The sequence below is a fragment of the Schistocerca serialis genome, unplaced genomic scaffold (assembly GCF_023864345.2).
Source record: "Schistocerca serialis cubense isolate TAMUIC-IGC-003099 unplaced genomic scaffold, iqSchSeri2.2 HiC_scaffold_1261, whole genome shotgun sequence".
Lineage (NCBI taxonomy): Eukaryota > Metazoa > Arthropoda > Insecta > Orthoptera > Acrididae > Schistocerca > Schistocerca serialis.
The window spans coordinates 6,360,708-6,374,137 of record NW_026047471.1 but is presented as its reverse complement, the minus strand read 5'-3'; the positions used below and the strand labels follow the sequence as shown (position 1 = coordinate 6,374,137).

The 13,430-nt window shown below is 41.0% G+C and overlaps 1 pseudogene; it reads right to left on the bottom strand.

Moving 5' to 3' along the window:
- The window catches only part of LOC126438168 (protein HIRA-like), a 445,447-nt pseudogene that overhangs the window by 33,551 nt on the left and 398,466 nt on the right, over window positions 1-13,430 (bottom strand).

Below are 13,430 nucleotides of genomic sequence, written 5' to 3'. Positions count from 1 at the left end.
GGTCCGTGGATACAACAGAAGGGCAATGAAAAGGGTGAAGAAAATTATTTGAAGTTAAGGTAAAGATGAACTACAGCTAAGTGTTAGCAGAATTCCAAGAGACTATTGTTACCATTAGTCGTATGACTGTGGTAGGGGTTACAAGGGGTGGGAGTCAAATGTCTTTAATAGTTTCCCAGTTACCTATACCACTGTTTCCACATTACAGTGTGTGGTAAGTAAGAGAGACTGACATCTGTGACTGCAAACAATTTGTAGGTGGCTACTCATCTTTACTGTGTCATTAGTGGTAGTCACACCAGTACAAAATGCTGAAACTAACTTGCATCTCAGTTCACAGACAATGTGTATGGTGCATTTTTCTGCAGTGCTTTTGCAGCAATGGGGTCAACTTCTATCTGGAGTATGACTTCTAGTTATGACTGATTTGTGAGCATTCTTAAATCTCTCAAAATGGCTATAGATGCACACACACAGCAGTAACACCCCAGAAAACCATATCTATTCATCACAGGTTGCATTTTGTGAAGGAAACACTGCCCAATTTAGGAAGTGTAGCATTAGGCAAGAGCCTCCACTCTGTACACAGACAGCACTATTATATGCTATTGGACACTGCAGATAAGGCAAACATTTTCACCTTCCCTAGTGAATGAATAGGACAGTGTGATATTCTGTAGCGGTACTCATCAGAGCATTTATAATGATCACTGGGCAAGTGCTGCATCCATTCTCTTCTGCCAGCCATATTAGTCTTTGCTCTACTGTTCCATGGAAGTACAGATTGGTAGAGTGGTTCTGCACTTGTGCAACTGCTTTTCCACTGAAATATAGTCATGCACTGGCAACAATCTGGCAAGTATACCAGACATAGAGTTGAGTCCTATTGTGATGAAGCACTGGCTGTAAGAGAAGCTACTAGTCCACTATCTGCCTGCAGGCTGTCAGAAAAGATTTGTCACTCCTAGAAAAAGAGTGAGATGGAATGATTGGTTCAGCAGTACATCTTATGAAAAATCAGCTCAGCTTAGGAATGTTGTGCTTATTCCAATCCACAGAATGACTTAGGAAAAGTAACAAACACAGTTCATCTTACTTAAATCTGATGGGAAACCAAGACCACTAACAGTCATACAATCAAAAACTATGTCACCATTTTTCAAATTTAGAGACAGTGATCTGGCAATTTCATATCTCGGCAAAGTGTGACAAGCGTTTGTGACAAAGAGAAAAACAGCAGTCATTGGACAAGAACTATCCCAGTTCAACAATATTGCTGCCATCTGTGAGACTTGTATGAAAATAGTACAGAAGTGAGACAGAATCTGAGTGGCTGTATTCACTACTGCAATTTCATCTTAAAAGATCCTCTGGTGTGGTTTGATTTGCAGCTCAAAATAAACTTACCAAACCACTCCATAAAACTCCCAAGGGAAGTAACGACAGACTGATGACCAAGCATTTTTGCAAGCCAATGCAAAATACTTTTTCTCTTAAAAATTCAAAACTGTTGTCAACCTGATGGTTGGTTTGTATACTAATGAACTTTAAGGCCTGGCCATACAGAACACGGCTTCGTGGTACGGCCTGCAGCCTTGAGCCTGAATGGCCAGGCCGTATTGTTAAAATACCTACTGTTGCATTCTGCTGGTCACACAGAGTATGGCTTTGACACAGTGGCAACTGGCCTGTTGCACCGGTCAGCATTGAGTTGCCTCAGAATACAGATTCGCTGCACACTGGGGGAACCCTGTGTGCACGTGCTAGCACATTTGACAGCTGTGTGGCGGCAGTAGCAGGAGGCAGCTCTGTTGTGTTGCACTACACATACGAGCTGATAATGAGGTTTTGGCTGGTTTGGCAGTGTGGCGGTTGATGCAACAAGAGCAGTCACCGAGACCAGCTGCTCGTGGTTGATGCAACAAGAGCAGTCACTGTGAACAGCTGCTCTTGTCTGTGTGACATCCCTTGCCATTGAATGCCCTGACCACTTGCAGTGAGGATGAGCTGCACCATCAAGCCACGTTCTATTTCCCAACCAGTTACAGGAGGACCTACAGCTTAAAATGGACTCTGAACCACAGTGAAACTTGGCATTTTTCACATTAACAAACACTGCCACAGGAAAAAGAAGAGACAAGTAACGGAAAAAATTGTAGAATTGACTAGGGATGGAACTGCAGACCTTTGGATCCTTATTCTGGCATTTAACCACTGAGACACTAACACATTCATTTTATCAGGGCACATGCTTGTAGGCTATCAGAAAATTTTAGTTGATCTTCATTTGACGATGTTACACGTACATCTTATGAGGGTAATACCAAAAGTAAGGTTTCCTATTTTTTTATAAGTACATAGAGCTGTTTATTTCTACAATGGTTTACATCAGTTAACAGCTTAAACATTTAGCTATTTTTCGACATAATCACCATTTCTGTTGATGCATTTTTGTAGATGCTGTGGCAGTTTTTGTATGCACATGTCAAACCAGCTCACCGCCATGCTGTTCGAAAGTTATGAACCTCTTCTTTTACCTCATCGTTGGAGCTGAATCACTGGGACCACAATTAACGCTGACAGGTATTGTGAGACTCTGAAAAAACTCAAACGGGCAACTCAGAACCGGAGAAGTGGAATGTTGGGTAAGGGTGTAGACACTCTCCATGAGAACACTCGCCCACACATCGCTCGTCAAACCGTTGCTCTCCTGCAACAGTTTCAGTGGAACATAATCGCCCACCCACCCTACAGTCCTGACTTGGCACCCGGTGACTATCACCTGTTCCATAGGTTAAAAGAACATTTGGCCGAAAGCGATTCAACTCCGACAATGAGGTGAAAATCGAGGTTCATAACTTTCTGAACAGCATTTCTATTCCATGGCTACCAGCAGAAGACAAGTTAATATTTACTTGTTCATTTATTTTGAGAGAAATGAAAATGTGACAACAGCAGAGATGAAATTGTTGAAGTGAGTACCTAAATGATGAGATATGACAAAAATGGTACACAACACCACAAAGGTTGACAGAGAGAGTTATGGTGCAGCCAGGGAGGTGTGATATATCTCACACACACACTAATAAGCGTGCTGGGAGCAGTCAGGGAAGTGCGATATGTTTCATATTCCAGGAAATGAAGGCAGGAATGGAATAACCAGAGTCACAGTACTGGAAAGTATAATGCAAATGGAAATGTGCTCCTTACATTGTGGACAGATTTAAATCACCGCTTGAAAAACACATTCCTCAGATTTACTGGAAAATACAAAAAGCTTGTATGCATCCTAGCTCTATGTACTGGCACCTCCTCAATTATGTTATTTAAGCTACGAGAGATATTATAGATGTTCAAATAAGCAGGGCTACAAGTGAAGCTGAGGGTTGGGCTAATCAGTGTCTCGATACATCTAAAATGATGCTAACATATAACCTCCCACAGAGACAATGAAATATGAGCCAACAGAGACTGATAATCTGTAAGCTGTTCAACTTCAGAGGGACCAGTTGTTCATCTACATCTGCATCTACATACATACTCCACAATCCACCGTACGGTGTGTGGTGGAGGGTACCCCGTACCACAACTAACATCTTCTCTCCCTATTCCACTCCCAAACACAACGAGAGAAAATTGACTGCCTATATATGCCCTAATCTCACCTCGATGCTGAATTTAACACAAATAGATTCTCACCCATAAGGCATGCCAATCAATGAAAAATATACTATGTGCAGACAGAAAAGTTCTGTCATATATTGTTAATAAATGGCAGTTTCTCTTACTGAATAAATAATTCCCAAAAGCCAATGTAACTTCTGACCTAACAGGGAATGCTGCTATTTCTGTAGTTAAACTAGTTCAAGAGGAAATCATTGAACAGAACATGATATCTACATGTGTTTCATTGATTTAAACAATGCATATGACTACATGCCTGCTGATGTTATGAGAAGCTCCACATCAGTTTTATAATGGCATGTTTGTCTAAATACAGCATGAGAATAGATCAGTTTCATATTCTAAGTGGTGTTGTGTACTTGCACTCTATTTCACTGCTGTGAGTGATGCACTCAAGAGCTGCAATCCCCATTTTTTTAAAGAACTGAACTCTTATGTATCAAACAACTTCAAACATCTGTTTACTTTACAAATGTATTTGATGTCATATCTCCTGAACTGGGCGTCACACAATCATACAATTATGCAGGTGCTTTCAGTGGTATATATGAATACAGCCTGCAGAATGTGTTCTGAATACAGTTAGTAGTAAAGAAGTAATAATTAAAACATCATATCACGCCTGATGATGATGAACAGCAAAAATTTAGTAAGTGTTATTTTTTATTTTATTTTGTGTGTGTGTGTGTGTGTGTGTGTGTGTGTGTGTGTGTGTGTGTGTGTGTGTGTGTAGGAGCACTTTGCACATGAGTTATGCTACCTCAAGACATACATAGTTTTTAACTTTAATCCAGGACTTATTGTGTTAAATCTTTAATTCGACATCTTACCTCATAATGAATAGATAATGACAGCCTTTTAAATTCTATCAATAAATATATGACAGGTATCCTTGATAACCTATAGCTTGACAAGAACAAAGCACACGACATGGGCTGATATTGGGCTAAAAAATGTTAAAATAAAGGTAAATAATTACAGTATATGAAATACCAAAAACCAAATTTATGTTGCACTTGTAAGCCTTTAGATAGGCATCATGCAACTGTGCTTGGTAGACCACATTAGTCATAATACGGACATTAGATCTGACAAAGGAGTCTTTGATGTCTTCCACTTTTAGTCCAATCAAATGATGCTCAGAAAGGACAAGTAATTGAAGCTTTTACAGAAGTTTTTGACAAGCTTTCTATATGTTTTTGAGGGTTTTGAATCTGAATTTTGAAAGTTCCACTGAAACTCTGGTCCAGAAATGAGGCAAAAATGGAAAAAATCCACAAAAAATGAAACTTTTTGGGTTTTTACACTTACAACTCAGAAAAGACAAAAATTTCAGTAAATTTGACAATGTACAAAAGTAAAGAGGATAAAATTTCCCACATAGCAGTTCATTGTGACTTTTCTTGCCGGACCAACTGTAAGTGTTTAGTGAATGTTGAAGTTAGCATGATTTCAGAACTGAAGGTGATGGGCCATCTCAGGACCTAGCCCCCTCACATTCCTACCATACTTTGTCGCACATCCCTAGCCAATTTCCATTCTCCAGTAGCGTCATAATGTTATTAGAGTGGTTGGTAGTTGACACTTGCTGAGGGGGAGTGCAAGATGTTTGTGAGCTGGCACTGACCTTTCCTCCTGACAGGTGAGAGGCCAGTCTGTGTATTTTGATTCCTCCTCTGGCGGTTGGAAATTCAGTTTAAATATATAAAACAGTCATACAGAATGAGATGAGGTCAAAGGTGTGTTACATGTGATGGTGTACTGGATGATGGGAGAAAAGTATCACCATGCAAGCCCGAGGTGGCGTTAAAGAATGTTCTCGAAGTATTTAAGAAGGGGAAGAACGGGATTAGCTGCCCTTTTGAAGAGCAAAACTTTGTTTAAGGTTCGTGAACAATGTTCAAAGAAGTACACTAGCAAAAAACTTAAGGAGGAAGAGCAATTGAGAAGGTCCCACAAACACAGCTTTGTAGAAATAATCATCAATGAAAGGTGTGTAACACATGTCACTTAGGACAAATTCCTGTCTAATTTGAAGGAGGAGGAATGCTTAATATCAGTTTTAATGGACAAATTGGACATAGCAGGCATAACTTCCAAGTAAGCCATGGAAGATGTCGATACCTTGATCTACAACTATGTCTACACTCTGCAAGCCCCCTTGCTGTATGTGGGTGAGGGTACTTTGAGTACTGCTGTCATTTCCCCTCTTTCCTGTTCTAGTCATAAATAGTTTGTGGAAAGAATGATTGCCAATAAGCCTCTGTGTGGGCTCAATTCCTCCGGTTTTATCTTCATGTTCCTTTTGTGAGATGTACGCAGAAGGGAGCAATATGTTGTTGACTCATTTAGGAACATACTATAACAATACTTTAACAATAATCCATACTGTGATGCAGAACACCTCTCTTGCAGTGCCTGCCATTGCAATTGGTTGACCATTTCTGTGATGCTTTTGTGCTTACTAAATCAAACTGTAACAAAATGCACTGCTGTTCTTTCAGTCTTCAATATTTCCTCTATCCGTCCAATCTGAAAGGGATCCCATACTGGTGAGCAGTGTTTGTCGAACAAGTGTTTTGTAAGCTATTTCCTTTGTTTATAGAGCACATTTCCTGAGGATTCTTCCAATGAAATTATCTAGCATCTGTCTTACTCATGATTTATTTTATGTGGTCATTCAATTTCAAATCATTCTATACGATTGTCAACACTGCACATCTCTGGCTTCCACACATTCAACCGTCATAGTTTTTGTGGATGGCAAGGGGGGGGGGGGGGGGGAGGGCTTCTCATCATTCTATCCGACTTCTTTCAACAACATAATGCATTAATGATGAAAGCAGGCAAAAACAATTCCCAGAAGCCTGACTGTTCTCAGGGAATTGGCCACTCTGCTTGAGAGAAAATCTCGTATTTGCATGTAGTCAAGTTGCTGTGACACTACTTCTGCTCTTTACAGTCAGGTAAAAGTGAAACGCATCACTGAAGAAACATCCTGAATTGCAACAGGACATATGAATATTTAAAGATCCAAACATGGACAATGAGGCAGTGGTGGAGTGCAGTAAAAGATCCCTCGTTAAGTTGTGTGGTGGTATAAGCAGGTGCCTCTGAACCACATCCAATATGGAAGCTCCACCAAATCGGCATTCGTAACAACTACCAACATCAATTCTCTGCTACCAACAGTAGATGCTGCTTGCCAGTATATTCTCAGATTGTACAGCCATATACAACAGTGGCTGTGCAAAAATAAAAATCCTGAGGAGTCAGGTTGGACGAGGTCCAAGGATTGCATATGCTTGAGCTGCCAGCACCCAGTGTTATTCTGACCTATATCCCATGCAAATGCTAAACTTTGGCAACTCTTGTAGTTGCCAAAAGACAGGCCTCCACTGTTCCAAGTTCTGCATCAACTGGGATACAGTTTGTGAGAATGTCAGCCACCTCAATTCGCATGAATTAAAAACCATGTCGGAAGTAGAGGAGGAACAGGAGTTATTGCAGATGAAGGCACACTATAATTTATATTATGTCGTTAAACATTCCCACTGTGATATCTCATGACCTCATCATCGTAAAGACAGAGAGAGAGAGAGAGAGAGAGAGAGAGAGAGAGAGAGGAGGAGAAGAAGAAGAAAGTTGTACACTGGTTAAAACTCTAATTTATTATAATTATAATAGATAGATAATTATTTACCTATTATTTCGTATGAACTGAAATAAGTCACTCATTATCTCACTTTGCTGTAACACACACACACACACACACACACACACACACACACACACACACACACACACACACACACACATATTCTCATTTTGCACATAGATCAAGAAAAGATGAGAGCAGACCTAAACACCATTTCTTCTGCCTCAGTTTGCAAGCTTATTTCATTTCTAAGGGATTTACATTGCTGTATTTCAGCCACTGCCTGAACATTTCTGTACTTCCTTCTTTCATTGATTAATTGAAGTATTTCACCTGTTAGCCTAGGTTCCTTCACAGTCACCTTCCTTGTACCTATGTTTGTCTGCCCAGCATCTGTTCCCTTTCCAGAGATGTCCACTCCTCTTCAAATGAGCTGCCTACTCTGCTGTTCCTTATCTCAGTATCCACAATAAATGAACTTCAAATGCCTCCCAGCATTCCTCAGTACTTCAGTATCCCACTTCTTTCTACAATGATTTTTTCGGATGATTCTCTTAAACTTCAGCCAAACTAAAACTTCTGTAAACATTGGTTTGCCTTTCTTCAGGCTATCTTCTAAGATAAGTCATAGTGTCAGTACTGCCTGGCGTGTTTATACATTTCTTGGGAAACAGGCGGGAGAGGGGGAGGGTGACAGGCGGGGAGAGGGGGAGGGTGACAGGCGGGGAGAGGGGGAGGGGGAGGGGGACAGATGGGGTGGAGGACAGACGGGGAGAGGGGGACGGACGGGGAGAGGGGGACGGACGGGGAGAGGGGGACGGACGGGGAGAGGGGGACGGACGGGGAGAGGGGGACGGACGGGGAGAGGGGGACGGACGGGGAGAGGGGGACGGACGGGGAGAGGGGGACGGACGGGGAGAGGGGGACGGACGGGGAGAGGGGGACGGACGGGGAGAGGGGGACGGACGGGGAGAGGGGGACGGACGGGGAGAGGGGGACGGACGGGGAGAGGGGGACGGACGGGGAGAGGGGGACAGACAGGGAGATGGCTGCATGTGGGAGGGGAGTAGTGGGAGAAGGCAGTGTATGAATTGGATGGAAGTGTGATGCCGACAGAAGAGAGAAGGGGAAAGGAAAGGTTAGGCAGTGGAAACACGTTAGAGGAAGTCTGGGCTGATGGGGTTTCAAGAGTGGGGAATCTGTTGTCTTTCTAACACATCCTGCACTCCTGAAATCCCCCTGGCCTTAGCCTCCGCTAACCTGTTCCCCTTGCCTCACTTTGCCTTTTCTCTTCTCTCTTCTGTTGACACCACTCCTTCACCATCTAGATCATGCACTCACTCACTCATTCACTCGCACATGCCCCTCCCCCTCTCTGCTCTTCCCCTTTCTCAATCCCTCTCCCTTCTCTCCCCCCTCCCTTTCTCCCTCTTCATCTTTAGTTTACTTTCCTTTTCCCCTCTCCCCATTTTTCCCCTCAGTACACCTCTCCCTCTCCCTACACCTCTTTTTGTTATATCCTCTGTATTCTTTACATCTTGTGTGGCCACGAAGTCATCTGTCCAAAGACCAGCCTCTTTCTCGCTACCCATACCTTGTGTTCTTCCCTACCCCATTCCCCATCTCCATCGGCACAAGGAAATGTTTTCAATACTCGAATATCAGTAATCAGTCTTACCGTGGGCATGGGAGTGTGCTTTTGGGTGCCTGTGTGGTTGTGTGTGTGAATGTGTGTACCATTGCTTTAAAAAGAACTAGTACTCAAAAGCTAGTGTGAATTGTATTTTCTATGTGTAACTGTGCTCCATGCATTGAACTGCTATAGGTGAGTGGTTGTCTTTCTTTTATTTTACATACTGCCTCATCCAGGAATTTCCATTATTGTTTTACCTTAACTCTTTCATCACTCACAGTTTCTGTCTTCTACTTTATTCATTTTCCTTGTTTCAGACAAACATTGCCTAATGCTTCCTCTGAAACTCTCAACAACCTCAAGTTCTTTCAATTTATCCAGTTTATTAAGCCTTAATTTGCTGTCTATAACCAATAAATTAAGGTGTGTCTACACCTGACCCAGGAAAAATCTAATAGTTTAACATTTGGTTTTGAAATCTTAAATATTTCAGTGCCATAACATCTCATCCATATATAAAATATTCTTGCATAATACTTAAACCAAGTGTTAGTGACAATCAACATATGCAAAACTTGTGCAAAAATTCGACTGAGCACTTCCCTCTTTCACTCCTTTCCTCCAAACCATGGTCTCATACTACTTTTTCTTCACCCCCTCTGGAATACCACTGAGTTCCAGTACCCCATTACAATTAACTTTCTGTCTCCCTTTTTACTTTCATCATACATTCTTTCAATCATTTCATTACCTGTAGAGCAAGTTGGCATATAAAGTTGTACTACTGTGGCTTGGGTTGACTGCGATACTTTGCTCACTACGCTGTTCATATTAGTTGACGACTTTTCTTACTTTCTTGTTCATTATTGGACGTGCTCCTGCATGATCCCTTCTTGATTTTCTATATATGTATCACTGTGCCAACTTGACCAGAAGTCCTATTCTACCTGCCACTTCACTTCACTAATTACCTCCGTATCTAACTTCAACCTACTCATTTCTCATTTTGAATTCTCCACCTACCGATTCAATTAACACATCTAATATGCCATGCTTTACCCCAAATAATGCCAGTTCCGTTTTTCCTGATGACAACAACTTCTTGAGTAGTTCTGCCTGAAGGACAATATAGGGAACTATTTTACCTCAAGGATATTTTACCCAGGAGGATGTCATCATCATTAAATCAAGAAAAATTATGACTGTAATTTCCCCTCTGTTTTAGTCCTTTGCAGTAACAGCACAACCGTGGGTGATGTTACAAAGGCAGATCAGCCAATGATCTAGACTGTTGCCTCTGCCACTACTGAAATGGCTGCTGCCCCTCAGGAAGCACAAGTATGTCTGCTCTCTCCATAAATACCCCTCCATTGTGGTTGAACCAATGGTATGATAAGCTGTATAGATGTGGCACATGAGCCACCACACATTGGTGAGGTCCATGGTTCACCAAATGAAAGACAAAAACTTAGCTTTCAGAATGAAACAACTACTGAGCAAAACTGCTAGAAGAATTTACTCAGTTAAATCAAATATTAACAAAATATGAATGTTATTAGTAACTGAAGTTTACATTTATTTGTTCACAACATACCCTTTAATGTGAGACTGCAAAGAAGCAAGTGGAAGCAATTTGTTTTCTTGTGGCAGCACCTGAGTGAATGTACGCTGAGCACAAGAGCGCTGGACTGCATCTAAGCTGTCACCCATTAATAACCTGGTGAACAAGACATGGCACACAAATTTTGTCATCATGGATGTATAAAAAAACAACCAAAATAAATATCTGAGATTTCTATTCCTCCTACCAGCAACTTAGATCGCTGGAGAACATGAATGCTTTTCCTGTTGATAGTGATATTATAGGGCAGCCTTTCTCTGTTACTGTACAACTCAAAATTGTGACAACAGAGCCTGTAAAGATAGGAAAAAGAATTACTGTAAGATAAGAGCCTAAATAATATTGAGATATAGTAAATGAGGACAACTGCAGAAGCACACATATCAGCTGAAAGTTTACTTACCTTCATTCCACATACCTTTAACATCAGATGATTGAAATACAAGTAAAACTTTTCATTTTCTTCATGCTTTCTAATTATTCCCCCCCACAGTCAATAATTTTTATTTCATATTTATTTATTTTGTTAATTATATTGACTTTTGTCTGGTGACATGTGGTGGTAAACTGAAAGTGACTCAGCAGTGGAGAATGTGATAATATATCCAAAGTGATAACTATGTGGAAGAAAATATTGGAGTGCTAAACACAGAGATGGTAAAGTTATGTCATGAGTCAGCTTTTTCCCATGAAATGCATGGATCCTGCTTTTTCAAGTGGTGATAAATCATTTTAAGAATATTTACAAATTGTGTTAAAAATTATCCAGTGCTGATGTGCTGTTAACCTTTAATTTACCCACTCTCATAGAGCACATAATGTTATGAACTGCAGCCATCTGCTGTCTTCTTTTTCCTTTTAAAGACTTCTTCATAAGCCTTTATTGTTTATTTTCACTACCCTATGACTTACTGGTGGTTCTGTATCACTATAACTCCATAAAATGAAAGAAAATGATCAGATTTGTAAGTTTTTAGTAAATGGAATCCCTTGAAAACGTATTTTAAAATACTTGACACTTGCAATACATGCATAGTTCTAGAGACACCTCTTCTGATACTCCAAAGAATCGATACTGTTCATCGCAGGTCCAAAACATACTGGCAATGATGAAAAGACTGTGTAATGTTGAGCACCTCAGTTGCAAGGTTTGGAAAAGTCAACTACCAAGTAATTTTAATAAGACCATGGCAGCAATGAACTGATCTCTTCAACACACCAGGCAACATAAAATTAAAAAGAAGTTGCAGTGACTGCAAACGACTCTGTGTACCTGGTTCAGAACACATAATAGCCATCAGCGATTCATTCTTGATGAGGCAACGGCTTTTCTCAAAGTCCCATACACTAATGCAGCCATTGCTTGTGATAACCATAACATGCTGAAGCCCTGAAAGCACCAAACGGGATGGAGCCGCTGACAGCACGAGAGGTGGGAAAGGTCGTCTTCCTGCAACGAAATAAGTATGGATCCACTGCAGGTTTACTGTGTTTTACAACAGCTCTGATTTTAGGCTGTGGAAAATGACATCAACATTCAAAAATTGCAAGAGAACATTGAATCTTCTATATAAATGTATCCCTCCTCATATGCTCCTCACTTCTGACAGGGCATTTCAATGTTCGTAATATAAATAGTATAGAGTAAACTTTAATTGTACTTCATCCATTATCACAACTTCACATTAACTTTCATTTCCATATTAGCTATGAAAAAAAGAAAAAGGTGACAAACTGTATTTCACTGAAACATGCAAAAGTAAGTCTATTAGCACATAAGAAAATAAGAATGTGAGTGACATAGTATGAACAGCATAGTGAAAGCAGTATCATAGGCGAAATAAGCATGAAGTCAATCCCCACCAAAGTAGTACAAGTTCATTTGCCCATTAGCTCCATAGATGTTAATGAGACAGAAATAGTGTTTGGATAGAGAAAATAAACTATTCAGATAGTTAAAGGAGGCAAAATTGTGATTGTGATGGGAAACTGCGATTTGATAGTAGGAAAAGAAAGAGAAGGAAAAATTGTTTGTTCCAGCCCCCGGCATACAGGCTGCCCATCATGGTTGCAGTGGTATCAGCCTGGTTTATCAATCTGCTTTGTATGGTGGCCTGTACATCAGAGCAAATAAATGATTTTCAAGAAGCTGATATGTAGTCTGCCCTGCATGAGAGGTGCATTGTGGGAGTAGTTACCAGCTTGCTTTAAAAACTGTACTGCAAGGGGCTACACATGCTAGTGTGCATGCAGGGTACAGCTTGAGATGGATAGAGGAAGGAATGGACAAAGCGAGGAGAGGAGGGGATGGACAGAACAAGGAGAGGAGGGAATGGATAGAGAAAGGGGAGGTGGGGAGATGCATGAGAAAGGTGGAAGGGGTAGTGGGCAGGTAAAAATAGAAAAATGGGGGGGGGGGGGGAGATGAAGAGTGGGGGAGGAAGATATGGTCAGAGGGAGGTGGAGAAAGATATGGGCAGAGGGAGGGGATGGAGGGTAAGGAGGAGATGAAGAGATGAGAGAGGAGATAGATAGAGGTGAGACAATGATGTGGACAGACAGAGGGAGGAAGAAGTGAACACAGAGAGGGGCAGGACAACATGTGTTCAACATATGTGTCAAATGCTCCTGCAGGTGAAGCTGCTGGGGAGGCTAGTATAACAGAAACGCAGAAATTTTGAAACAGATTTTACACTGCACAACATGTCCAGATGAAGATGTGGGCTATGATAAATTATGAACTGCAAATTACAGTTTATGAGATAAGACTTGAATGAAAAGAGAGAACCATAGATTATTGACAGTTTAAAATGGAGTATTAGGCAATGAAAGAC